Source organism: Protopterus annectens, chromosome 2.part0 (genome assembly GCF_019279795.1).
Source record: "Protopterus annectens isolate FY-2018-M chromosome 2.part0, PAN1.0, whole genome shotgun sequence".
NCBI classification, from domain to species: Eukaryota; Metazoa; Chordata; order Ceratodontiformes; family Protopteridae; genus Protopterus; species Protopterus annectens.
In genome coordinates, this window is record NC_056728.1 from 946,352,790 (window position 1) to 946,380,382 (window position 27,593).

The 27,593-nt window shown below is 41.9% G+C and overlaps 1 protein-coding gene across 3 annotated transcripts in view; it reads left to right on the forward strand.

The window, feature by feature from the left end:
- SH3GL2 (SH3 domain containing GRB2 like 2, endophilin A1) overlaps nucleotides 1–27,593 on the forward strand; it is a 2,269,193-nt gene that overhangs the window by 1,426,728 nt on the left and 814,872 nt on the right. The window lies entirely within an intron of this gene.

The window sequence follows — 27,593 nt, forward strand, 5'->3', positions numbered from 1 at the left end:
CAGGCCAGATTTGTATTATCTGTATTGTATTACTTACTCTTTTGTCAGGTTGAGTAAGTAGGGTTAATTTCAGTAATTGGCAAGGTGCAAAGACACAGCTACACTGGTGAGTTTGTTTCAGGTGTTGAAATTACATTACCGAGACTAACTGCATACTTTATTTTGATTGTAAATTGTCCACATTTCAGTTTTATGACTGTTCTTCACATTTTGAAAGGTACTTGTTTATAGTGGATACAAACTTTTCTTCAGAAATATATAAAACTTTCAAGTTGCAGAATTTTTTCAAGATTTGGATGCCACAGTGGTTGCGTTGTCGCCTCACAGCAAGAGGTTCTCCGGTTTGATTCTCTGCTGGGGTGCCTTCTGTGCTGAGTCTGCATGCCCTCCCTGCATCGGTGTGGGTTTCCTCCAGGTGCTCCAGTTTCCTCCCTTATTACGAAGACATGCATCTGGAACATTTCCCCAGGCCTCCACTGAAAATTGGCTTTGTTCCAAGTCGGACTTTCCCGGTAAACAAATGTTAAATAAATAAAGTAAATAAATATGAGAAGATGAGAGTTTACTGTTGTGAGCTGGCACTATTATTAGCCTGGGGTGAAAATGTTGAAAAATTACTTATTCAGCTAGTTTGAAATCATTTTTACATCTCTACTTTATCCATATACTTGGTGTTTGCCTTCCTAAAACAGTTGCCAAAAGGTTCACCCCAAACTTCAGTGCATTATTTTCTTTCTGCGTTGCTGGAATCTCTCTCAAAATTGATACAATTATCCATTAACCTTGGTATCTATGCTAATGACAATCTTTTCTTTTACTTGTATTTATTTTTATTTATTGCCATCTGTCAGTGATAGTTAGGAAACCATTTGGTCATGCTCAGCTAATCTCTAGGGGTATCTGCTCTAGCTCCCATGCAGTCTTGGTGCCCTCCACACACTTCCCTAATTAAACCTATTGAATGTTGTACCCTTTTTAGAATGTACATAAGAAGCACCATAACTGAGTTGAAAGAGCCCAAAGTTTTCTGAACAAGATATCTGGACTACACAATCTAAGCTACCATGAAAGACTGAAAGCCCTGTCTCTCTACTAATGTCTCATATAGACACCTGAAGAGTGATCTCTGTTTAGTCTTCAGAGTACTGAACAGCCTTACACTTTTTGACCTAGCCCACCTTTGTAGAACCCTTGGTCTACCTAACACTTATGTCAAAGTCCTAAACCTCCACAACAAGATCAACGAAGCCTGCTGATGTGACAGATCCATAACCCAGTACATTGCTTGTCTTTGGAATAAACTCCATCTACACATAAAATACCCTATCTACTTTCAGACTAAATCTTCTCTTTCGGCTGTTCCCGTTAGGTGTTCCACAGTAGATCATCTGTTTCCATTTCTTCCTGTCCTCTGCATATTGCTCTGTCACACCAACCACCTGCATGTCTTCTCTCACCACATCCATAAACCTTATCTTAGGCCTTCCTCTTTTTCTCTTACCGGGCAGCTCCATCCTTAGCATCCTTTGCCCAATATACCCATCATCCCTCCTCAGCACATGTCCAAACCAACACAGTCTTGCCTCTCAGACTTTGTCTCCAAACCGTCCAACCTGAGCTGACCCTCTAATATACTGATTCCTAATCCTGTCCATCCTTGTCACACCCAGTGCAAATTTTAACATCTTTAACTCTGCCACTTCCAGCTCTGACTCCTGCCTTTTTGTCATTTCCACCGTCTCCAACCCATACAACATAGCTGGTCTCACTACCCTCTTGTAGACCTTCCCTTTCATTCTTACTGGTACCTGTCTGTCACAAATCACTCCTGACAATCTTTTCCACCCATTCCATCCTACCTGTACTCTCTTCTTCACCTCTCTTCCACTCTCACCATTCCTCTGAACTTTTGATCCCAAGTACTTAAAATCATCCACCTTCCCCACCTCTACTCCCTGCATCCTCACCATTCCTCTATCCTCCCTCTCATTCACACACACATATTCTGTCTTAGTCCTGCTGACCTTCATTCCTCTCCTCTCTAGAGCATATCTCCACCTCCAAGGTATCAATCTGGTCCCTATTCTAACTACAGATCACATTGTCATCTGCAAACATCATAGTCCATGGGGCCTCCTGTCTGATCTTGTCTGTCAACCTGTCCGTCACCATTGCAAATAAGAAAGGGCTCAGAGCTGATCCTTCATGTAGTCCCACCTCCACCTTAAACGGATCTGTCACTCCCACTGCAGACTTCACCACTGTCACACTACCCTCGTAAATATCCTGTACCACTCTTACATACTTCTCTGCCACTCCTGACTTCCTCACAATACCACAACTCCTGTCTAGGCACCCTATCATATGCTTTCTCCAAGTCAACAAAGACACAATGCAACTCCTTCTGACCTTCTCTATATTTCTCCATCAACACTCTCAGAGCAAACATTGCATCTGTAGTGCTCTTTCCCGGCATGAAACCATACTGCTGATTGTTAATCATCACCACCCTTTTTAACCTAGCTTCCACTACTCTTTCCCATAACTTCAAGCTGTGACTGATCAGTTTTATCCCTCTGTAGTTACTACAACTGTGTACATCACCCTTATTCTTAAAAATAGGTACGAAAACACTTTTTCTCCACTCCTCAGGCATCCTCTGACTTTCCAAGATTTCATTAAACAATCTGGTTAAGAACTCCACTGCCATTTCTCCTAAGCACCTCCATGCTTCGACTGGTATGTCATCTAGACCAACAGCCTTTCCATTCTTCATCCTCTTCATAGCTGTCCGTACTTCCTCCTTGCTAATCTGTTTCACTTCCTGATTCATTATCCCCACATCATCCAACCTTCTCTCTCTTTCATTCTCTTCATTCATCAGCCCCTCAAAGTACTCTTTCCGTCTGCTCAACACACTCTCCTTGCTTGTGTGTACGTTTCCCTCACTGTCCTTTATCACCCTTACCTGCTGTACATCTTTCCCAGCTCGGTCCCCCTGTTTAGCCAATCGGTACAGCTCCTTTTCTCCCTCTTTAGTGTTCAACCTTTCATACAACTCTCCATATGCCTTATCCTTAGCCTTCGTCACCTCTCTCTTTGCCATGCTCCTCATCTCCTTATACTCCTTGTCTACTTTTTTCATCTCTTTGACAATCCCACATATTCTTCTTCGCCAGCCTCTTCCTCTGTATACTCTCCTGTACTTCCTCATTCCACCACCAGGTCTCCTTGTCCTCCTTCCTCTGTCCAGATGTCACACCAAGCACCTTTCTAGCTGTCTTCCTTACCATCTCTGCTGTAGTTACCCAGCCATTCGGTAACTCTTCACTGCCCCCCAGTGCCTGTTTTAACTCTTCTCTGAACTCCACCTCACACTCACCCATTTTCAACTTCCACCATTTGATCCTTGGCACTGCTCTCACACTTGTCCTCTTCTTGATCACCAACATCACCCTACAGACCACCATTCTATGCTGCCTAACTACACTTTCCCCTGTCACCACTTTACAGTCTCCAATCTCATTCAGAATGGCCCTCCTGCATAGGATATAATCCAGACTAAATAAGACAGTTAAATGGGAGACCATACATTCAAGTGTGGGATATGTGGAAGTTTTCTTATTATTAGGGGTAACTAATATACTCTCAGTACCAAGGGGCATCTCAGCTAAGCTTTTTGATGACCTTTTACCATATGCTTAGTATGAACATATGAACCTATGAATGCAGACACAGAACATATTTCAAATATGTCACATAAACTTTCTGCAAAGTGAGAGTAATACCATTTATAAGAGTGACAGATGCGTTTTCTTTTACACTGTGAAATGTCAACTCTTCCTTTCATGAAATGGTTATGAGACTGTTATTTTCTAAGATTGTTTAATGTTTTGTGAGTACATTATTCAGTAACTGTTCTACAGTGTCATGACTTTGTTTTTTCAGTATTTTGCTACCCATTTATGTGCATGACAAACTACTGTTAAAGAAAATGAGATGGCAAGTTAATTGCTGAACACAACTTATAATTATGTTTAGGGTCAGAACTGTGCAGTGACAAAGTAGGAGGTCATAAAGTGTGATCCTCCAGATTCAAGTCCAGGAATGTGGCCATAAACAATGATCACTGGAAAAGTTACAAGAAATCAGCAGCTTAGCTCCAGAGTAATAACTCTGGCCTTTATCAATAATTTAACCCAAACTTTGGGCCCTATCACGTAAACTTGTCATGGCTTGTGAGCTGTTCTTCCGAAACCAGTCTCTGGTATGGTTCCTTGATGCATCACAAAGTGACTCAGCATTCTGACCTTGGAACCCCACACCTGTTATAAGGAACATGTTATGCAAGTTGCTCAGCACTGAGTTTGTCAGTTGTCATATTTATTAGTCTGTTTCACTGAGGACTGATTATAGCACAGGCATGTAGGATGGAACAGTCTACATGCATACATGGTGTTGGTTCATTTAACAGCATATTTAGTATATTTATAGTTCAGTTGTGTGGTCATTGTGCACCCATCCGCCACTATTTAGGGGTCATGGGAGATGTGTCCTCCCATACTGGAGGGTATGTTTGTGTGTGTGTTTTTGTGTTTAGTGCCAATTTGTAGTTATTAGTATTATAGTTGAAAAGTGAAGTGCAGGTGAAGTCCCTTTTTTTCTTTGAGTTAGTATTTTCTTGTTTACTGTCGTCATCATCATCAAACCCCTTTTTCCCCACTTTCTACACGTGATCAGAGTGTTGTGTCAACTGCTGCCATCTCTCTAGTCAATGCCCTCTCTTGCCTTCCTTTAACACTCTTGCCTTCTTCCTGAGTGTCCCAAATTTTCCTCTCCAGATTGTCGTCTTCTTTTCTGCACATGTGCCCAAACCACTGTAATCTGTTCTCTTTTACCTTTTCTTCTAGTGGAGCTGCTTTGGCTTCTGCTCTTATGTCCTCATTTCTTCATCTGTCCCTCAGTGTGTATCTCACCACCCATCTTAGGCACTTCATCACCTCTAGTTTCTTCAACTTTTCTGCCTTTACTACCCAGGTTTCTGTACCATACAGTAGTACTGGTCGCACAACTGTTTTGTACACCTTACTTTTCAGCTTGACGTTCTTCACTCATACGTTACACCTCGTACTCTGTACCAACTGGCTGTGGCTCCTCTGATTCTACCTTTGACCTCCTTATTCAGACTTTCTTTCTCTTCAACCACCCCTCCCAGATACTTAAAGCTGTTAACCTGGTTCACTATTTTCCCTTCTATCTCAATTCTCAGCTTCCTCTGATTTCCTCCATTTGCTGCCATTACAACTGTCTTAGCTGTACTCATTTTCATCCCATGTGCTTTCAGTTTTGCATTCCATTCCCCTAACCTTTGCAGAAGTTATTGCCTGTAATGCCACAATGTTTGCAGTGTGACCACTTACACTGAGAGCAAGTCTTTTGGAATCTACCCCCCCCCCCCCCCCCAGGTAGACGCATGTTTATAGATAGGCCTTACACCAAAGTAAGTCACTTAAACTAACAACAAGTCTTTTGAAATCAGCCTAATATGTTCAATTACAAGGTTCACATTAACTTGTACGGTCTATGGTTTCTTTCCAGTTAGATGACCTGTATTTGGCTGCAGTTTGATCACCTGCCCTGAAAAACTGCAACTGTCTTTTGTGGCAAAACACTTTAATGAACAAGATTTGTTTTCTTCTTTTATTGTACTCTGAAATGCCATTTTCAGGGACAAGGTACTTCTATTAAAGCATATCCCAGTGAATGGAGCTGTGACAGTTGTGATCACTTGCCATTCAGATACTCCCAGATCACAATAGTTATAGCGGTTTCCTTGGGTTATGCCTTCAATTTAAATTTATAACCAAAAAATCTTTGGCCATGAATGAGTTAGGAATGTAAAACCTTTTTTAGAGTAGAGTCAGGCATCCATTTACTGTCTACTCACCAGTAAGACTGGCATCTAAAGATTATTACCCAAATTCCAGTGCCACTGATCATGACAAGCACACTAATGTTAGTGTAATAGCAGCCTCTCTAACTGTAGATTTTTTGTGAGCTTGTTTTGTGGTATATCTAATAAGACACCGATATTTTACACCAGTGAACTGTGGCAGGAATAATAAACCAGATGGTTAGATTTATACACCATTTATTAGACTTTGCCAGTTACCAGGTACTGGAACCTGGTCAGAATCTTGTAATTGATAATCTGTCTTACAAGGAGGTGGTTGTGAATGGTATAGAAGTGCTAAGCTTTCTTGGGGACCTTAATTTGAATTTGGCTTGCAAAGGCATTGATGTACATACGCATTGCTTTTCCAGATAATAATTTAAAGTCCCCATCTTTGAGAAGCTGCTACTGAGTCATTTAATTCAATCTGCACCTTATTTATCATGTGCCCAGATATGGCACAACCATTATTGTACTGTAGGTCAGAGGTGGATGCCCCACAAACTTTGAACCTTGACCATAGACTGAGAAATTGAAGAACCTTCCTTCCACTGTATAGTTAATGTCAATTCTAGTATCTAGTGAGGACCTGGGGGATTAAACAATCTGAGAACAAGGTTGTAGTAATAGCATTACTTAAGCAGAATTTCAGCAATGTGTGAGCCTCCCACTAAACCATTGTAGAAAATACTGTCAGTCATCTGATCACACAGATGTGCTGATGAATTGTGTAGGACAACATTGTCAGGGGCTAACATGTGCAAATCCCAGGGTTCTAGCTGGCATTGCTCCCCATGCTAGTGAAAGCGGATAACATATGCATACTAAATCTAGAGCAATTTATAATAGTTTTTCAATCTTACTCACAAACACTGCTAATCTACAATGTATGTACTGTACCTGTGTACTATGTATGTATTCTACCTACATTCCAAAGTTCAGCTGTACACCACAAATCTATTACTTACCTTTATTTTTAAAATTAATATCTTTTTTGATTGTTCTCTCCACTGTAACTGTTTGTGCCGCATGCCACTGTAAAAACATGTTTCTTGTAATTTGTGTGTATACTGATTATGTCTAAATAACTAAATGTGTCTGTAATTTTTCTTTGTGGAGCTTTTCTCCCCGGGCCTCTGCTGAAAAAGGGCCTTTTCGGCTCAGTCAGACACCCCCGGTTAACAAATGTAAAATAAAATAAATAAATAAAATAAATGATGTGATAGTGTTCAATCTCGCCGTTTGTTCTTACACATGGGTTCGGAGCCGATCCTCGGCTCCGTGCCGGCCGCTTGCAAGCTCTGCATCGAGAAGAAGCTCGAGACAATCTAATACCCACAATCCCCCTCTGCCTTTACCTCAGATCTAGTTTGCCGCTGCTGCGTTCGCATCGCTTGGAGCTAGCTCGAGCGTCTAAAGTTAAGATATAACTTATTTTGTTATATTTTATTGGATATTTTTGTTCTTTGATAAGGATAACTTGATATACTGAGTGTTTGTGTGTTGAGTGGGTTAAATTCTCGGTACCGTTAATCTTATTAATCGGTTAGAGTTTTTTGGGGCCTACCAACCCTTCTTAGATTTAAACCGGATTCGACATTTAAATCGGATTTGACACTAATTTTTCGGATTTGACTATAATACTGGACTTGTCTTTTTCTTGTATAATGTCTGATAAGGTAAAATCAGGATTTAAACGTTGTCAGTGTGGCCAGAAAATGTCAGTGACTGACAACCATAGTTCCTGCGTCTACTGCCTTGGCCCTCTCCACTTGCAAGAGGACTGTTCTATCTGTCACTCTTTTAGTGGGAGGGTCATGACAGATAGGCGCAGGAAACTCATGGACAGAGGTTTATTAAAACCTTCTTTTCAGGAGTCTCTGGATGCTTCTGACCAGGCATCGAAATCCTCTAAGGAATCGAAGACGTCGGAGCCCAAGTCATCGGCTCCGAGCTCTTCAGCAAAAGTTAGATCACCGGTTCCATAGACTTCGGGGCCGAGTGTTCAACTGGTATCGGTTCCTGAGCCTCGAGTCTTGGAACCGGTGATGGAGCTCCCTCCTTCCACCTTATTGAGGTCGGCTCCGTCTTCGGTTCCTTCGACCCGTTCTTCTTCCAAACTCTCCGATATCGATGTGGATCGTGTGGTGCAGAAGTTATTGGAGCATTCGGCCCTGTCCAAACTTATTTCGGTTTCCACCCAGTTGGTGTCGAAACTTGAAGGCCTCCCAGTGTCTCCATCCATTCCTCCTCCGAGACCTGTTCAGTCTTTGGAGCCGGAAGAGGTTGATCTTCTGATTGTGGAGCCCTCGGGTCCAGAACCGTCTTTTTCTCGGTCTGTTCCTCTCACCTTGACTCCGTCGGACCCGATACCGGAGTCTCGGAGCCGACGATCTGTCCTTGGTTCCGGGGCCGAGAGTCGAACCGACGTTTCGGTTCCGACTCTTCCCCTCGGGCCTCGGCGCGGATCGATTCGGCTCCGTCCTCGGGGTCGATGCCTTCGGTGCCTGTTTCGGGGATTCTTCCCATTTCTTCGGAACTGGGGGATTCTTCGATGCGGGACCCGGGGGCGTTCGACCTAATGAGGAAGGTGTTGTCTACCCAGACAACCACATCAGTGGAAGCAACCTCTCCTCCCCATAAAGGGCCGTTATCCTCCTCTGCACCCACGGCCACATCCAAGCGTCGGGCACCAGTGTCTCAGCCACCCCTGGAGGGTGCCCCCTCTTCCTCAGAGGCTTCTTCGGATGCTCCCCACGAAGAAGTCCCTAGGAAAAGATTGTGTAAGAGGAGACACTTGGATTCTCCACAAGAATCCTTGACATCTGATACTGACTTAGATGAGTCAGAAGGGTCCCCTAAGTCACCTTCAGAAGATGTCTCTTTTTCGGACATATTGGAGATCCTGAAACAGAGAGGTGACTGGCAGTCCCTTCCCCCTTCTGAGGATGAGTCAGTTTTGCTGAAGGCATTTGGTGCTCGCCCTTCTTCCTCCTGGGTCACTCCGCCCTTCGACGAATTAATGGAACGAATTGCTCGAAGGGCATGGGAGGCTCCTGACACAGTGGAACCAGTCCCAAGGAAACCCAATAAATACATCACGGCACCTCAGGACAAGACCTACTTAACAAAAGGAGTTCCAGTGGACGCTATGGTGGTGGCAGCGGCCACGAAAAAGGAGATGTCGGAGTCTTCCTCATCTGTCCATCTCCCTAATAAAGATTCTAGGACGATGGATAGGTACGGGAAGCGCATTTTTAGTTCAGCGGCTTTTTCCATGCGATCCCTGAACTATTTGACCCATTTTACACGTCTACAGAGGGATCTAGTCAAAGAGTTGGGAGATACCCTCCAGGGTACTACAGATGCTGCTGTCTCAGAGAAAGTGACAGCGCAACTTAATACCCTTACATCCATTGTGAACTCGTCCATGAGGCTGATTTCCTACGCAGCCGAAGGTTCGAGTAGGGCAGCAGCTTCAGCGATTGCTCTTCGCAGACAATCCTGGATGCGCTTATGTTCCTTTGCGGAAGCCTTCAAGTCTTCCTTTACTAACGCCCCATTTGACGGTGCCACTCTCTTTGGCCCCAAAGTAAAGGAGACCCTTACCCGGTGTGAACAGGAGGGAAAGACTCTGTCTGCTGTCGGAGTCTGTTTTTCCACCCCAACCAGACCGTACCCCAAAGGGCAACGTGGTGGAAAAATGTGGTTTCGAAAACTCCAAGGATCTTTCCCAGGCACACAGGGAGATGCCCCTCTAGAGGCAGAGGAGGGGCAGAGGTGGAAGACGCCGCCCTGGCGGCAGAGGGGTCCGCAACATCAAGGTGACAGGGAAACACTCGCTGGTAAACCTTTCCAGCAGTCCTGAGAGGAGGCCCGACTGTCCTGCTCTGGAGGCAGTCGGGGTCGCTTAGCTTTATACCCTCAGGCCTGGCAAAATATAACTACAGACAAGTGGGTAAAAGCGTGGTTACCAGAGGTTACAACATACCCTTTCTATCCCATCCCATCCCAAAGAAAAGACTCCCAGATGTACCGCCCCATCTGCGAGAGCCAGCAGCTATAGAAATTTCAAAGCTGCTAGAAAAAGAGTCATCCAACCAGTCCCAGCGGACCAGCAAGGATTCGGGACTTACTCAAGGTTCTTTTTAGTTCCAAAGAAAACAGGGGACTGGAGGCCCATCCTGGACCTAAGCTACCTCAATACCTTCGTCAGGAAAGAAAAGTTCCGAATGGTCACGCTTCAGTCGATCCTTCCATTCTTACAGAAGGACGACTGGATGTGCTCAATAGATCTAGAAGATGCATACTACCACATCAAAATGGCCAGGGCATCCAGAGATCATTTGCGCTTCTGGCTGGGGGCCAGTCACTTTCAATTTCGAGCCCTGCCCTTTGGTCTGACCTCAGCCCCCAGGGTCTTCACCAAATGCATGGCAGTGGTAGCGTCTCACTTGAGACGCCAAGGATTCCAGGTGTTTCTGTATCTGGACGACTGGCTCCTTTCTGCCACCACCCAGCGTCAACTATTACAGGCCAGAGACTTTACTCTTCAACTGTGTGTTCACCTAGGAATTTCCGTAAACTTCGGAAAATCCTTGCTTCAGCCATCACAAAGTATCTTGTTCATAGGAGCAGAATTAAACACACGTCAGTTAATTCTAAGACTTCCCCCAGAAAGGATACTATCACTTCAGACTCACATACGTCTTCTACTTTTGTCCAGGAAATCCCCAGCAAAACTGGTACTGAAGGTTTTGGGACTCATGTCAGCTTCACTTATTGCAATACCCTTGGGAAGACTGCACATGAGAGTCCTACAATGGCTACTGTTTGCACAATGGTCGTTCCAACAACTACCTCTGAGACACGAGATTCTTATAACGAACACATGCAAATCACATCTAAACTGGTGGCTTCAAACGTGCAACCTTTCCAAGGGGAGACCATTTGTGCTAACCACGCCTACAGTTACGGTGACCACGGACACTTCCCTGATAGGGTGGGGGGGCATCTTTCAGGGACAGACAGTCCAAGGCGAATGGACCAATTTGGAGTACAATCTGCACATCAATGTTCTAGAGTTGAGGGCAGTGTTTCTAGCGTTGCAACACTTTGCTCCCCTTCTTCCTCTGGGAACTATTGCAGTTCAGACGGACAACATGTCAGTAGTCTGGTACATAAACAAGCAAGGGGGAACCAAGTCCTATCAGCTATGCAGAGAGGCCATGAGAATCTGGCAGTGGGCGGAGTCCACGGGTCGCTTTCTAATAGCAACGCACATCCCGGGGTCATCCAACATCATAGCCGACAGGCTGAGCAGAGCAATTCTGTTACCGCACGAGTGGTCCCTAAAACAGTCAGTGGCGAAAAGGATTTTTCGCACGTGGGGCCAGCCTTCCTGTGATCTGTTTGCGTCTCCAATGAACGCCAAATGCAGGAGCTACTTTGCCCTATTACCCCCTCCAGGGGAAGTCCCCAGGGACGCACTGATTCACGATTGGCCCCTGGGACTCCTGTACGCATTTCCTCCATTCCCCCTGATATCAAAGTTTCTCCAGAAAGCCAGAAACCTACACAGGACAATAATCCTCATTGCCCCATTCTGGCCTCGTCAAATTTGGTTTCCCTTCCTGAAGACACACTGCATTCGGGGACCCTGGATTCTGGACCCAGAGCCAGATCTATTGACTCACTCGTCAGGGGCTCCCCATCCCGCGCTCCGGTCCCTCCATCTAGCAGCTTGGTTGCTCCAATTCCCAACTTAGCCAGGTCTGATCTTCTTTCGCCAGCAGTTCGGAATATATTGGTGGCTTCTCATAAAGCTTCCACTACTAAAACATATTCTAGTAAATGGAAGTGATTTGTATGCTGGGCGAATACACAGCAAGTGGATCCTTTTATAGCTCCTTTGAATAAAATATTAGAGTTTTTAACAGACTTATTCCATCAGGGTGCTTCTCCTGCTACACTAAGAGTTCAATTGGCTGCCATTTCAAATTTCCATGTGGAAGAATGTGGGGCTCCTGTTATGGCCCACAGACTTTGTAAAGCCTTTTTAAAAGGGGTTTTTCATATTAGACCACCAGTCAGATCTCCTACGTCACCTTGGAGTCTAAACTTGTTGCTATCTAAATTAATGTTGCCCCCCTTTGAACCAGCCTCCTCTTGCCCATTAAAATTTTTGTCCTGGAAGACTCTCTTTTTGGTAGCCATTACTTCCACTAGGCGAGTATCTGAACTTCAGGCTCTCTCAATCAAGCACCCTTATTTGATCTTTCACTCTGACAGAGTTTCTCTTCGAACAAATTCATCCTTCCTCCCTAAAGTGTGTTCTATTAACAATATTAATCAGTCCATTGAATTACCCACCTTCTTCAAAAATCACTCCAACAAAATGGAGTATATGTTGCACAAATTAGATGTTCACAGACAACTAAGATTTTACTTGGATAGAACAAAAGATCACAGAAAAACTGATCAACTTTTTGTGGCCTTTGCTGATAGCAGGAAAGGACTAGTGGTTACCAAAAGAACTCTTTCTAAGTGGTTAACGGATTGTATAATCTATGTCTATGATTCCTCAAATCTAACTCTCTTACACAAACCCAAAGGACATTCCACAAGGTCAGTGTCTACATCTCTGGCTCATGCAGCCCGCCTACCACTAGACGCTATTTGTGCGGCTGCTACTTGGTCTAAGCCACATACATTCATTTCTCATTATAAGGTAGACAAGGCTTCTAGGGACAGGGCAACCTTTGGTTCCACTGTGCTCAAGAACGTCCTTCCGTGAGTTCCTCAGGAACAAGGAGCTAGGGATGCTACCCATGTGTAAGAACAAACGGCGAGATTGAACACTATCACATATAGAAGTTATGTCCTTACCATAACGTTCCATGTGGAGTGTTCATCTCGCCTTTGTTCTTACATCCCCACCCTCCCGCCCTTAAGAAGAACGTTCTTTTGATGCCTGGCCGGGAGCATTCTGCTTCTGCTTTGCAGATGTTGTGTACATAGTTGGCATATATATATATATATATATATATATATGTCTATGTGTCTTTTTATATATAGTTATATATAGACTCTTAGTTCTGTGCATATGTGATGTTAGCATGAATGTGCTCTCTCTAGAGACTGGTTTGCTTGCAAACTAGATCTGAGGTAAAGGCAGAGGGGGATTGTGGGTATTAGATTGTCTCGAGCTTCTTCTCGATGCAGAGCTTGCAAGCGGCCGGCACGGAGCCGAGGATCGGCTCCGAACCCATGTGTAAGAACAAAGGCGAGATGAACACTCCACATGGAACGTTATGGTAAGGACATAACTTCTATTTTTAGGATATGCCTCACAATGACAATATCAAAGGATTTCAAAAATGTTGTCTGACGTTGCATTTCAGTATGAATACCCAAGACACAATCACTCAAAATGCAACTGCTTGATAAAGCTGATCGAGTGGAAATTACCCACAAACCACCTACACACATTGAAATTGTTTTGCAAGGGATGAGGCAAGCCTCTCCGTGCAACTCCCACTTCTCTTACTTGTGCATACTAATTTTGCAGTTGGACAGCAATGGGAAAAATAAAAAGCTAACTGGTTTCACAGGCACAGCAATCTCTCAATGCCTACATCTCAGTGATAACTATATATGAGCAAAAGTAAATTAAATCAGGTGTTCTTGACAAGTTAGAACCTCATCAACCCGCTGAAGATCACTTGTAGAGAAGTCCTAGCTCAATACTGAGAACGTCATAAATATTCATGGTGACAGAATGGTGATGTTTCAAAAGGATATAGATAAGGAATTTCACTAAACAGGAGAAAGATGTACCACCTTTAGAATCTAAAGACACTGACTTGTCCTTCTTGAAAATGGAAAAAAATGTTATCGTTCCACAAATCTTCTAAAATCTCATCATTTTAGATTGAGAGAATGTGTTTGTTGGGTTTCAGTTCGCCTACTTTGCTTGGTTTTCCATCTGGACCTGAGATATGTTACTTTTTGCCCGTCTGGTTGTTGTCTTGATGCCTGGAAGGTCAGCAACAGATCCAGAAAAGCTGGTTAGAAAATAAAGTAGTCAAGAAGTTTGAACACCAGTGTGAGGAATGGAAGGGTGAGAAAAGATTTAAAGAAGTGTGTGCTGTTTCTTTATTTGTGTTAATTTGAATGGTAAAATATCCACAGGTGTAGGTATCTATTTGTTAGGTTACACCCTATTTGCAGAAGCATTTGTATTGTGTTCCTTTAAATTGGTAGATTCTGTCTCTAAGTAAAATGTTGTTAAGAAAGGTATGTTTTTTTTAATATGTGATGGGAGTGATTCACATATTTTAGGAGTTAGTGCAGAGCACGACTGTTCTGTGAATTGTAGTTTATACTAAGCTGTTTTTAGGTTATGGGTAGACAGAGTGCTGGGCCTTTTTGGTCAACTTCTATCATAGAAGGGGAATGAGAGTCTAGGAATGCTATGTTTGGTAAACATTTAGCCTTAGTTAGAAAGAAGTAATGCTGTATGTGAGGTGATAGGGTTATAGACCTGCATATATTAATTGAGATAGAACTTATGGTTGTTAGTTTCGTTGTTAAGGCTGTTGTAATAATTAGAAGATGTTATTTTAATTGCAGTGCAGAACCTCTTTGCCTACTATAGCTGTTCTTCCTTCTGGATAAAGAAAGTAGGAGAGATTTCACCTTAGAAATGATTTAATATGACTTTATGGATGTGGTATTAGAAGGTCAGATTTGAGTCCAGCCATTCTCCTAGGTGCTATATTGCTGGACATTTTTGATCAGCTTTTGGTTTGTTTGGTTCATGTGGGTAGCACTTCAATAGTTTGATGCTTTAGCTAATCTTTGTGGTGTTCCAAATAGCACAGTCATTGTGTGTGTGTTTGTGTATCAGAGAGAGAGAGGGACAGGTATATTGTGTATGCATTGAGAGAATGAAGTTATATTACTGGAGCCAATTTGATAACTTTCAAAGCCCTTCTCTGAGTTACTCTTTATGTTAATAAGGGATGGACGTGTATTAATCCTGTCATGTATGTAAAGAATTATGGGGAGGTGGGAGAGATCTGTGGAGTTGTATGTTTATTAATGAACAATAAGAATAACACTTAGAGGAAAGTATTGACCTTGAAGGACTCCTCTGAGAAATGGCACAGAGGGGGATAAAGTTGAACCCATTTGTACTTTAAAGTTTTTATAAGAAGTAACCATTTCAGTCTATTAATAAGCCTGTCCTCTAATACCCTTGTAAGAGGGGTGGTCCACAAAAATCAAAGGCTTTTTTAAGATGAAATATAAATATATTGTGGTTTACTGCAGGATAATAAGATTTGTGGAAATAGTATGACATGGCTTAAAATTATTGGATCGGGGAAGGAGTGAAAATGTAATGTGATAGTGGTTGTTTAGCAATGTGATTTTTACATGCTACTGTTAAGAGTTTTGTGCATAAGAAACTGATGATGTTGATTGTTTTGCAGTGTAAATTTTATCTATCAATGACAAAAAGTTTTGTGGGTGAACTAAAGGATTGAAGGGTAGTGTGATGAGTTTACACAGATTAGCTATCTGGCATCAATGATGGTAAAAAAAGGCTGGGTGGATGTATTACTTTGCAAAAAATGGTAGATTTTGCTTTCATTAAAAGGTGGTGAAAGACTAGGTTGGATTGTGTTTTTTTATTTTGCTTGAGGAATCGAGCAAAGCTGTCACATAGTAGCTTAATATAACATAGCTGGGATGCAGTTTAATGGTATTATGTGCTTTATAAGGATTTGTAGGTTATGACTACTTTTTTGTCCACTTAAGGGTTTTTTTTTTTGTTATAATTGCTTATACTGTGTTGGTAAGTGTGTTAGGAAGAAACGATTATGAAACTGAAGTTTAGAAACGTTAAGCTAGGAAATGCATTATTACTTGAATATTGTTAGTCTGTTTATATTGTTCCTGTTTTGGGTATTTCAATAGATTATGGAAGTGTACCTTGAACTGAAAAGTTTTGTTGTTTTAAGATGTTTGTATGAGTTTGTGTGGAATTAATGTGCTGTTACAAGGGTGTATGACTGTTAAGTGACAATTAGGGATGCAGTCTTAAATGGGAAGTGGCACTTTGAGAGATAATAATATTGGGGTATGTGTAGGCAGGATCACAGTCCTGTACATGAAAAGGAAGACGTGACAGTTGATGAATACTAGCAGGGTGAAGAGAAGCATGAATCATTGGTATCATCCTTAGAATTGTCTTGCTTCTTCTTCTTCTTCCTTCGGCTTTTCCCGGTTAAGGGTCGCCACAGCGGATCACATGTCCGCTCATGATTGGCAGTGGAGTTTTATATTTAATCTTCTTATGACTTCTTTTTTGGCTATTCCTTTTCTTGTTTGAAATGCTGTATGTTGAGGATCTTGTTTATATTTAAGAAAGCGATGGAATTTGGTATAATTTCCTCTAGAAAACGTAATACGTATAACAAGTGACATAGCCAGTTAGCTCAGAACATGCTGTGTGGATCATGGTTTTCAGGTTATTTCATTACCTTTCATCATATTTCTGTCTGAAGGAATTGTGAACCGCCTTGACTGGTAATGTTGTTAAATGTCCTCTTTAGTCATTTTAACTACAATGAACACAGTACTAACTTTTTTATCCACTGATATTTTGTCAGGCTAGAACATTAATAGGACCATCAAACTACTGTGGTATTCTATTCCTGAAAAACAAAAATAATGACTGCCCATCAGCTAGATGAAGGAAAAGTTTTTTTTTTTTATTTTATAAAATAAATACATAAGTCTGAGGTCATAGAAAGACATAAGTTAATCTGTTATATCTTTTCAGAAGATAACAACGAGCTATTTTACAATCAACAGCCCAAATCAAGTAGTAGACAATGAAACATGTAACTGCTTTGGCCGATTAAGAAAAGTTAGGACTTTGCTACCGCAATGTCCAAAACGAAATATATATATAAATGTCCAAAACTAAACTAGATGACTTAGAATAGTGAATTCAGTCATACAGCAAGTGCAAGTTGCCAAAACCTTTTTCCTTTTCATCGGTTTTGGATGGCTGCAGTTTCCTTTCATTCCTATAGGTTAGGTGCCTGCATGACCTGTGTCCAGAGGGTTAGTCAAAGAATACATCTGGGAGTTTGAAAACTGGAATGAGATCAAATAGATATAAAAGAGAAGTGTAAGAATTGTCTGCTATTATGCTGTTTGTTAACAAACCCTCACTCTCCGATAGTTTTAATGACAGTAACAGGAGTGTCCACCGCAGGGCCTAAATCCCCAGTATGTTAACTAGTGATACCTGTCTTACTCCAACTAACTCCTAGCATTAAATAACAGCAATGTTATTTATCCTACTAGTTTTGAGTATAAAAAACAGGTTAAGCTGCACTTACATGTAAGGATACTGTTTTTCCATGATTCTGGAAAAATCTGGTATAGTTTTGGAGTTTTGGCTGTTTGAGCACTGATAGAAAAATTACAGTTCATTGAATCTGGCAATATTGGCAAGCATTCTAATAATACAAAATAAGATGGATTCCTTATGTTTAAAACTTATAGTACTGTTCAGTGTTCTTCACATAGAATTTTTTTTAAAATGTATATACTGTCTATATACAAAGATATATATATATATATATATATATATATATATATATATATGTGTGTGTGTGTGTGTGTGCGTGTATTAAACAGTGTAATGAAAACTGCAATGTTCAAATATATGTTATCTAGAGATTAAGCATTACATATAATGTGCAACAAAAATCAAATACTAGTGCACTGTGTTTGAAAAAGCAAGGCAGTTAATTTGATAAAAGGTGGTACCAGGAGTTGTTTTCTTCCCACTTCAGTCAGGGCTTGTAAATTATTAAAAAAAATTCAGTCTTGAATAAAGCAGTCCATCGAGTACATTGCAATCAGTAATCTCCAACATAACCAGTTGTTAGTTTTACCTAATTTGTTACACCTCAGCATGATCTGATGGGGGTTGCAATGGCATGATATTTCATTTTACAGTCAGAGCTTTCTCTTCACTTTTATAATTTTTGAGGGACACAGAGTACAATGTGACAATAAGAACATTTGTTGCAGTATCTCTTCACTGACTTGCACTTAGATACTTCTATTTCTTGCCTTTTGGAGCTTCATGTAATTTGATAGCATTTCATAAAGCTGGATTTTCATCTCAGCTCCTAACAGAAAGGGGAGGGCAGATGACATGGCAAATCACTGAATGCAACAGAAAACTAAAAAAAGCAGGATTTTTGCAATGGGGAGCAAGCTAATTACACTGAGAAAAAAAGAAGAAATCTCACTATATCCACTGTGCTGTGATCTCGTTCTGCCCATTGGGCAGTTTTCAGCTTAGCATAGTAGTTGAAAAAAAAAAAAAAAAAAAAAAGCTTAAGGATTCCCATTTCTTCAAAACACTACTCTGTGGAGGGCAGGAGACCCACATTACATTTGGTTGAAAAACAATCCATTGAATCCAAATAACTGAATCTTTATTTAGTGCACTACTCTTTTGTTTGAAATAAATTTAGTTGACTAGGTCATAGGTAACACATATTCTATGGTTGTTGTTGTTGTGTCTTTCAGCTTTTCCCGGTTAGGGGTCTCCACAGCGGAACTCCGGTCCGCTAATGATTGGCAGTTGATTTTTACGTACCGAGTTGCCAGCCCTGACGCACAACCTTCAACGAAGGAACGCCCATTCATGCATGTCTCCACGCAGAAGACGCTCTAGCTGAGAGTCGAACCGGACAGCGTCTTACTGTGAGGCGACAACGCTACCGCAGCACCACCACCGTGGATAACACATATTCTATGGTATGCATTAGAAAACTGTATAATTATAAGGTCATAAATATTTGATATGTCACTACTCTTTCTAGGCTGCATAGTGTCAAAGATGCTGTGTGACAAATGTCAGAAGGAAGTAATGTGAGATTTCACAAAAAGTTACATTGCTGTATTATGAAAGAAATGCAGGCGAAAACAAGTATAAACACTGGTTAAATTACGTTTTCTTTGAATCTGGCAATTTTGTAATCATTAAATGGGAGGAAAAGCACTTTTGAAGAGGAAAAACTTCATATTTGAATGAAGCAGTCCTTTAAACTAAGTAGGATGAATTTACTGAGAGGCCCTAAATGCCATGGTGCATAAGACCTTAGCATCACATGTAGTATGTTACCGGATGAACGTTGAACTGACTGCATAAATCCTGTAGATGGATCTTTTAAATAAATAGGTAACAAACAGGAAAAAGTCACAAGGTAGAGTTATTCACCAGTATCAGGGTATATTCAGCATGTGAAATAAAGGGAAGAATGGCAGCACTATTTGTGGGCGACATTGTAAAGTTTTTGAGATACCACTATAGCACCATGGAGCACTGAAGTCGGTTCCAGGACTGTGGACTCATCCCCCCCCAACTGAGAAGAAAGCCAAAATCACTGGATCTTAATCAGTATATGAAGAGCCAATGAAAAGGCAAAAGAGAGTGTACGTAGCTGTGAAGGTAAGGGGAAGATCTGATGTACAGCTAAGGTGCGAGACACAGCAAACAGACCGCAAAATCTGAGCTGGCCATTATAGAGGGTTACAGTGTCGACTGCATAAACTTGGTCTGATGTACATTTCAACATTCTTCCTGGTCACTGTGTTGACCACACCAGTTATCACTGTATTATCAGCACTACACTCAGAGCCAAGACTCAGTCTGTCTCAGTCAGTGAAGTCAGATGGAAGAATGAATAACATCAATGAATAGGGGAGCAACCACACCACTTCACACTCATGTAGGTGAACTGTAACTTTGCTGATTCCATATCATAAGTAAACATTTGCAAGGTAGATGATTTCACTGCTTTAACCTCTTGAAATATGACATCTAGTATCACAGCAGATGTTCTTCGCGTTTCACTGTTGCAGTCATTACATTTGGGTAATCTGCTGGCAGATTGCCCTCAGTCGGCCTGAATTCCAAAGTCTTGGGTCCTGCTTTGGTTGCTGTCTCTCTTCCATGATGTCAGGTCGTCAGGGGTATAAAACATGCAGCTGACCCCATTTTCTTTAGTCTTTCTTGCCACGCGGTGCCCGAAGCAGAAGCATATTGCAAGTGCTGGTCGGCCAACTACTGAAATATTCGAGTTTGAGTTTCAGAACCAAAGTCTTCACTAAAGCTAAGTACCCCGTTGGGGAAACTTTTTTCTTGCTTTTTACCGATGTCTGAAAAAGTTAATAATTGTAATACTTGTGGGAAGCAAATACCTCATAAGGATTTCCATTTATACTGTACTCCTTGCCTAGGCCCTGATCACAGCGTGCCTGGCTGTCGGTTTTGTGCTAGATTTAACCAACGCACTATTAAGCGTCGGTATATTTTTGCATCAAAGTATTTTGGAAACAGATTTAACTACCCAGAAATGTTGTCGGATAGCAATCCAACTACCGGAGTACATAACAAATGCAAAGAAAAGGACAGAGAAAGGCAGTCAAGATCCAAAACCGATGACGAAGCTTCTCCTAAGCCAGTCGCCGGTTTGCTGGTACTCAGTGAGGCACTTTCGCAGCACCTGATACCCGCCACCTTTGAGTCACAGGCCTCTACCGACACCCATGTGGAGTCTAGTAATGCCACAAGATACTCAAGGTATTGGACTGACGGATGTATCTGCCTCAGATGGGTCCGGAGCCGCTGAGCAGGCACCCACTTCTGAGGGTGTATTCAGACCTCAACATTTGTATATCAAACGGATGACAGCTGCAAAACCAAAGTCAAAAGCAGCTTCTAAAACTAAAAAACCGACACATGAGCCACATGCACAGGCCTCTATGCCTAAAAAACAGATGATCAAAATGGCTGAAGACCTTATTACCCTGATCAGGGGTACCCATCCCCCTCAAGATAAGAGGCCTAGGCAAGACACTGATTATGAATCTTCAGATCAGGTTTCTATTTCTTCCGATCCCTCGTCTGATCAGGAATTATCTATACCAACCTATGAGGATTCTGATGCTGAGGAGTCTATTCCATCTGCATCTCCTCCTGAGGATTATTCATTTAGAGAAACCTTGCATACTTTGAGGGAGCATTTTCACTGGAAGAGTCAAGAATCAAAAAAGAGGCTCAGGGATTTCCTTCTTCTCCCTCAGCACAGACCTTTAGCCATTCCCCGTTTTAGACATTGTGGATGATGTGTTTTCGGAGTCAAGCTTTACCCCTGACTCCTTACCTCCGGCTCCCAGTAAGCCTGACAGATATTACAGGGTCCCTGACTCACATAAATTTTTATTTAGAAACCCTGCTGCTGATCCTGAAACTATTTCACAGGGTCCAAAGGGAGTTAAGGCCTCAACAGCAAAAAATCCTACCCCCTCTGACAGAGATCCAAGGGTACTGAACAGATGGGAAAAAAAGGTGTATACCTCTGCAACCTTGGCAATCAGGTCCTTAAACTGTCAATTTCATATGCTTAAGTACCAACAGCTTGTTATGGGATTGCTGAAACAGAAAATTATGTTGATTTCAGAATGTGCAGAAAATAAAGAATTGCAGGAATTATTGCATGCAGTTGAACAAGTTAGAAAGCATACTTTGCAATGTGGTTTTGATTCCTTTGAGGCCTCCTGCAGGGCCGCAGTTACTGGATCTGTGATTAGGAGGCATACCTGGTTAAAGGAAGAAAATTGGCCTGATCATGTTAAAGCTAAATTGCTAGATGCACCTTTACAGCATGATTCTCTGTTTGGTATTAAGGCAGAAGAGGTTTTAAAGAAAATGGAAGACAAAGCTAAGTCTATTCAAACTGTTAAAAACTTCTTACAAGTGCAGCCACCATGATTCAGTAGGCACTGGCCTACAAAACATTGGTCCTTTCCTGTGTCAGACAGAGCTCAAAGGGGCAAATCCAGACGCCGTAAGGGTTCCAGATACCAGGCGCAAGATTCATACAGGTCAAAGCAATGGGGCGCTTCCACCTCCAAATCTGGAGGAGATAAAGCGCAAACCTACACAAAGCAATCCCAATGACTTCCCTCTGCCTACACCAAGCACTTATCTTTTAGCAGTACCCATAGGGGGAAAATTAGCACTTTCTGCTCAAAATTGGCATTTAATAACCCAGGACAAGTGGGTACTAAACATCGTATCACAGGGATACAGATTCCATTTCCATACCCTGCCAATGGCAAATGGTTGGCCAGATCTGCCAAAAATGAATGGGCAGAGGCACAGAAACAGGTTACATCCCTCATGGATATTGGGGGGGGCCATTCAGACAGTTCCAGAACAGGAAAAACGACAAGGTTTTTACTCAAGACTATTCTTGGTACCCAGAAAGGACAAGGCCTGGCGGCCAATACTGGATTTATCAATTTTGAACACATACCTGGACATTCCAAAATTCAAAATGCTGACTTTGCAGCAGCTTCTGCCCATGCTGGGCAAGAATGCTTGGCTGGTGACTTTAGACCTAAAAGAGGCATACCTGCATGTCCCAATAAGACAATCGTGCAGAAGATACCTCAGATTCAAGGCTGGCTTAATGCATTACCAATTCTCTGCACTGCCCTTTGGCTTATCTACTGTGCCCAGGGTGTTTACAAAGTGCCTGGCAGCAGTAATTGCATTTTGCAGACAAAGAAGTATACAAATATATCCTTACTTGGATGACTCTCATTCCAACAAAGAACAAGGACACTCTTCTTTGACACCTGGCATTTGCGAAAGGCTCCTAACATGCCTAGGGTACACAATAAATGAAAAGAAATCACAACTAGTACCCTCTCAAAAGATAACATTCCTGGGTGCAAGCTTGAATACAACTGCCCAGATGACTTACCTCACGCCAGACAAGCAAAGGCAACTGACTACTTACTTCAAACTGATGGCAACAAAAACCCAGTCTTCTGCAAGACAAATTCTGCAGGCTCTGGGCTTCATGACATCCTGCATCCTACTGATTCCATATGCAAGACTGCATATGAGGAAACTTCAATGGTACCTAAAAAGTTTATGGAGTCAACATTCTCACAGTCTGGAAACAATGATTCCTCTCATTCCTTGCCTGCAACAAGAGTTTCTATGGTGGGCAAAGACATGTCACCAAAACATTGGACGGCCATTCACTCTACCCCCTGCCAGCCAAACCATAACAACAGATGCATCAGATTATGCCTGGGGGGGCCCACATGGCAGGAAGATGCATTCAGGGCATATGGACACCAAAACAAATGCATCTACATATCAACCAGAAAGAGATGCTAGCTGTTCAAAATGCCCTAACAGCCTTCAAGGACTTACTTCATTCAGGACAACTACTGATAAAGACGGACAACATCACAGTCATGTGGTATATAAACAAGCAAGAGGGCACACATTCATACCCCCTTTGCAGATTAACTATGGCACTGTGGGACACAGCTTTGACCTACCAAATACATCTTCAAGCTTGATTCCTGCCAGGAAAACAAAACACTCTGGCAGACGATTTAAGCAGAAACCTTATGGATCCTCACGAGTGAAAACTAAATCCACAAGTCTTCAGCATGATAATCGAGAAATGGGGCAGCCCAGAAATAGATCTATTTGCCTCTCCTCAAAATTATCAATTGAAAAGATTCTGCACAAGGACTTATCACAGACAACCATGGAAAGTGGATGCCCTATCCTTCAGTTGGAAAAACCTGTCAGTTTATGCCTTTCCTTCTCTGCCTCTTCTCCCCAAGGTCCTCCTAAAAGACAGACAAGAGAAACCAAAGATGATACTATTTGCCCCGGACTGGCCCCGCCTATACTGGTACCCAATCCTAAGGAACTTGTCTGAATACCCAGCTTGGACCTTGCCTCTAAGACAACAACTACTATCCCAGCAAAACAGCCAGATCCTGCACAATCAACTACAGACTCTGAACCTGGCAGCATGGCTCATCATGTAGTCATACAAACAACACCTCTCAGTAAAGCTGTGATGGATGTCATTTTGGAAGCCAAAAGGCCTAGTACTAGAAAATCTTATGCTGATAAATGGAAGAGATTGTGCTTGGAATCAAGCACAAGGAACTGATGCAGCAGAACCACATATTCCTCAGATATTGCAATACTTAACTGAGATGCTTGACAAAGGCCTATCTTTCTCATCAATTAAAATCCATGCCTCTGCCATTTCAGCTCATTACAATACAGAGCCACCAATCTTTTCTCATCCTTTACTAAAGCAGTATCTTAGAGGAGCCAAACATTTAAGGCCTCATAGAAAGTCACCATTGCCTGCATGGGACCTCAATTATGTGTTGGAAAAGCTCACCCTGCTTCCATTTGAACCAGCTGCTACCGCTGATATAAAGTTCTTATCATGGAAAACAGCTCTGCTACTAGCAATTACTTCAGCAAGAAGAGTTTCAAAGCTACAGGCCTTCATGGCTGTAGAGCCTTTTATCATATTTTACCCAGACAGGGTATCTCTGAGGACAAATCCTACTTTTATGCCTAAGGTGGTTTCCAGTGTGGCTCTTAACCAAACAGTTCATCTGCCAACCTTTTATCCAAATCCGCAGAACAAGGGGAGAGAATTCTGTATTCCTTGGACGTACACAGACAGCTAAGATTCTACTTGAGCAGGACTAAAGCTCTAAGAAAAACTGAGCAATTACTAGTGACATATGCTGCAGGATCAGAAGGCAAGGCTATTTCAAAGCAGACAGTTTCAAAGTGGATAAGCCACTGCATCCGTTTCTGCTACTTACACCATGGTAAACCTGTGCCCAAGGGCATTAGGTTTCATTCCACCAGAGCTGCAGCTACTTCAGCAGCCTTTCTCAGGGGAGTACCAACCAAAGACATTCTAGAGGCTGCTACTTGGAGTTGTGTTCACACCTTTACAAAGCATTATCATTTGCCTCTCTACTCTAAATCCAGGGCAGGCTTTGCCACTGCCGTTCTGCAGGGCCTTATAGCCGCTTCTAATGCTGTTTAGTTCCAGCCTTCCAACCATAGCTTTGGGATTCTACCCAAATGTAATGACTGCAACAGTGAAACACGAAGAACATAGTACAGTTGTGTACACTTACCATAAATGTAGATGTTCGAGTGTATTCACTGTTGCAGTCCAGGTTACCCTCCCGCCATCCCCCTGTCATTCTGGAGTTTATCTTTCCTTCTCTATGTTCTACAACCTATGTGGTGTATTTGCTTGTAGATGAAGGTAAAGTTTATATTGATGCATGTATATATATATATATATATATATATATATATATATATATATATTTTTTTTTTTTTTTTGCTACCTTTTCGGGGGCAAGAAAAACTAAAGAAAATGGTGTTGGCTGCATGTTTTATACCCCTAGGAAGAGGAGACGGCAACTGACACAGGACCCAAGACTTTGGAATTCAGGCTGACTGAGGGCAACCTGCCAACAGATTACCCAAATGTAATGACTGCAACAGTGAATACACTCAAACATCTACATTTATGGTTAAGTGTACACAACTGTACTTTTCCAGCAGTGATTAGGATAATACTAGTAGTTTTACAATCCTATACCTGTATATCCATGTCGGCCCTTAAAGGCTTCCCACTTAAAAAAAAATTGCATGTAGTAATCCTGACTCTTCTAAATGTGGTTTTGTCACTAAAGCATGCTGCCAACTTGTAAAGTGATCTGTGGCAAAGAGTGGTACAGAACTGACCATGTTACAGGTGGCCTGAGTTTAAATAGTGGCTTGTGGACCTGTAGGAACTGGTATGGGAGGACGGGAATAAGAGGTTGCTGCTGGCCAGCTGATCCTTAGGGAGGGGAGGTAGCTCTGGCTCACCACATGGATGACACTTAGTGGGAGCATGAGGGCCTCTCCCATGGAACTCACGTCTGTTAAGCTGCCACATGTACAAGTCCAACTGTGAGCTGATGGGAATTCAGCATGTGAAGGCATGCTTCCTCTCAGATGGCAGTGATAGTGGAAGTAGAAAAAAACTCCACAATGGAGGGGTGGGGCACTGGGTGATAGGATAGGCCACCCCACAGGGCAAGCAAATTTGGCCTACTGCCTACTACCCAGTTCTTTTTATGAGTTAATGAACTCATGGGAGATTCTGGGGCAGGAACAGATGGGCCATGGGGCTCTCACTTCACCTGGGGGTCCCTGGGCTCCTCTGATTAAAATGAATTTGCCAGCTGAGTGCAGGTAGAGGAGCTTTAGGTCCGAGTCCTGTAGTCTTTTTTGTTTGTGTGAGTGTGTACATGCAAAATAATGACAGCTGATGCTGTGGTACTGAAAGGCACTGCCCTCTTTCTCAGGTGGGTGAAGTCTTGGAGAAGCTAGTAGTTATAACTTTGATCTGTAGCTGTGTGGAGCTCATTTGGGTATTTCAGGGTTGATTATTTCACAAGACAGAAATGCACATTTACTGTATACCCTTAAGGCCAGTAACCTTTTATATATTTTCTGGTACCAATGATGAGAGTCAAGCCCCATATCTCTATTTCTGTTGTCACAACAAACTGTGATGAGAGCAGTGTCAGAGTTAGAGCCTATAGCCATTGTCAATCCCATATTAATTTGAGGCAGCAAATAGTATTGTATATTTTTCATCATGTGTTAATTGATAGGCAGTGCTTAAGTCTTGTAAATTAGACATTTTAATCTTACTGAAGTTTAAGTAATCTTATAGCCACAAGAGAAATATGTAACAGTGCATCTTGCACAGCAGTTATGTTATAGACAGAGTTGTTAGGAATCAAGAGTTCTGTGGAACATGGAAAATGTCAGTTTCACAGCTGGCTAAGGGATGTAAAACCAAGGGAATTTCATATACCAGTATGTCCAAGGAGGACATGATAGCAATCTTGTGTGCAGCTCAGATGCAGTCCTCTGATACCGAATACAGTTGGTAGTAGGCGCTGAGCATGTGGCAAGGTAATTCATTTCACATCCACATTATCTTGACATTTGTTCTTCTGTAGTTTTGGTCTTTTTTTTTTTTTTTTTTTTTCCAGTTTTTTGGACTTAGTAATGCAGGTCCCTACATATCAATATGGAGTTTGTGTTTGCATTTCTGTACCATGACCCTTCACCCTAGAAATGGTATCTACAGTGCCAATACAGATGACCTTTATAGGTATGAAACTGAGTAGTGTGACTTCAAAAATAAAATGTTTTACCTTAGGCTTCATCTCTGTTGAGTCTGTTTGCAAAATTCACTTGGGTCTATAAAGAAGAGAGACGTTTAAGGAGAACTGTATTAAAATGTGAAAGTTTTACTTTCCTTTCAAAGGAAATTTCATAAGACGTATTAAAGTTAAACTGAATCAAGACAAAAGTGAAAAAAAGTTGTACTGTACTTGCCTTTGCTATGCAGATTTGCAGTGCAAGTCTAATGCTCCTTCGAAAATGCTGTACTAGGTCACATGATAGTCTTGTTAAGACAATGGCTAGGTGAGATACTTCCTCCACTATATAACTGTCAAAATGGGATGGATGATACCTTGTAAATTCAGACTGATGCTACAGAAAATCCAATTTGGTGACTTATATACTGAGGGACTGGCTATTTATTAACAAAAAAAAGAGAAGTTATGGTAGCTACGGTAGTTGTTGCTTTAC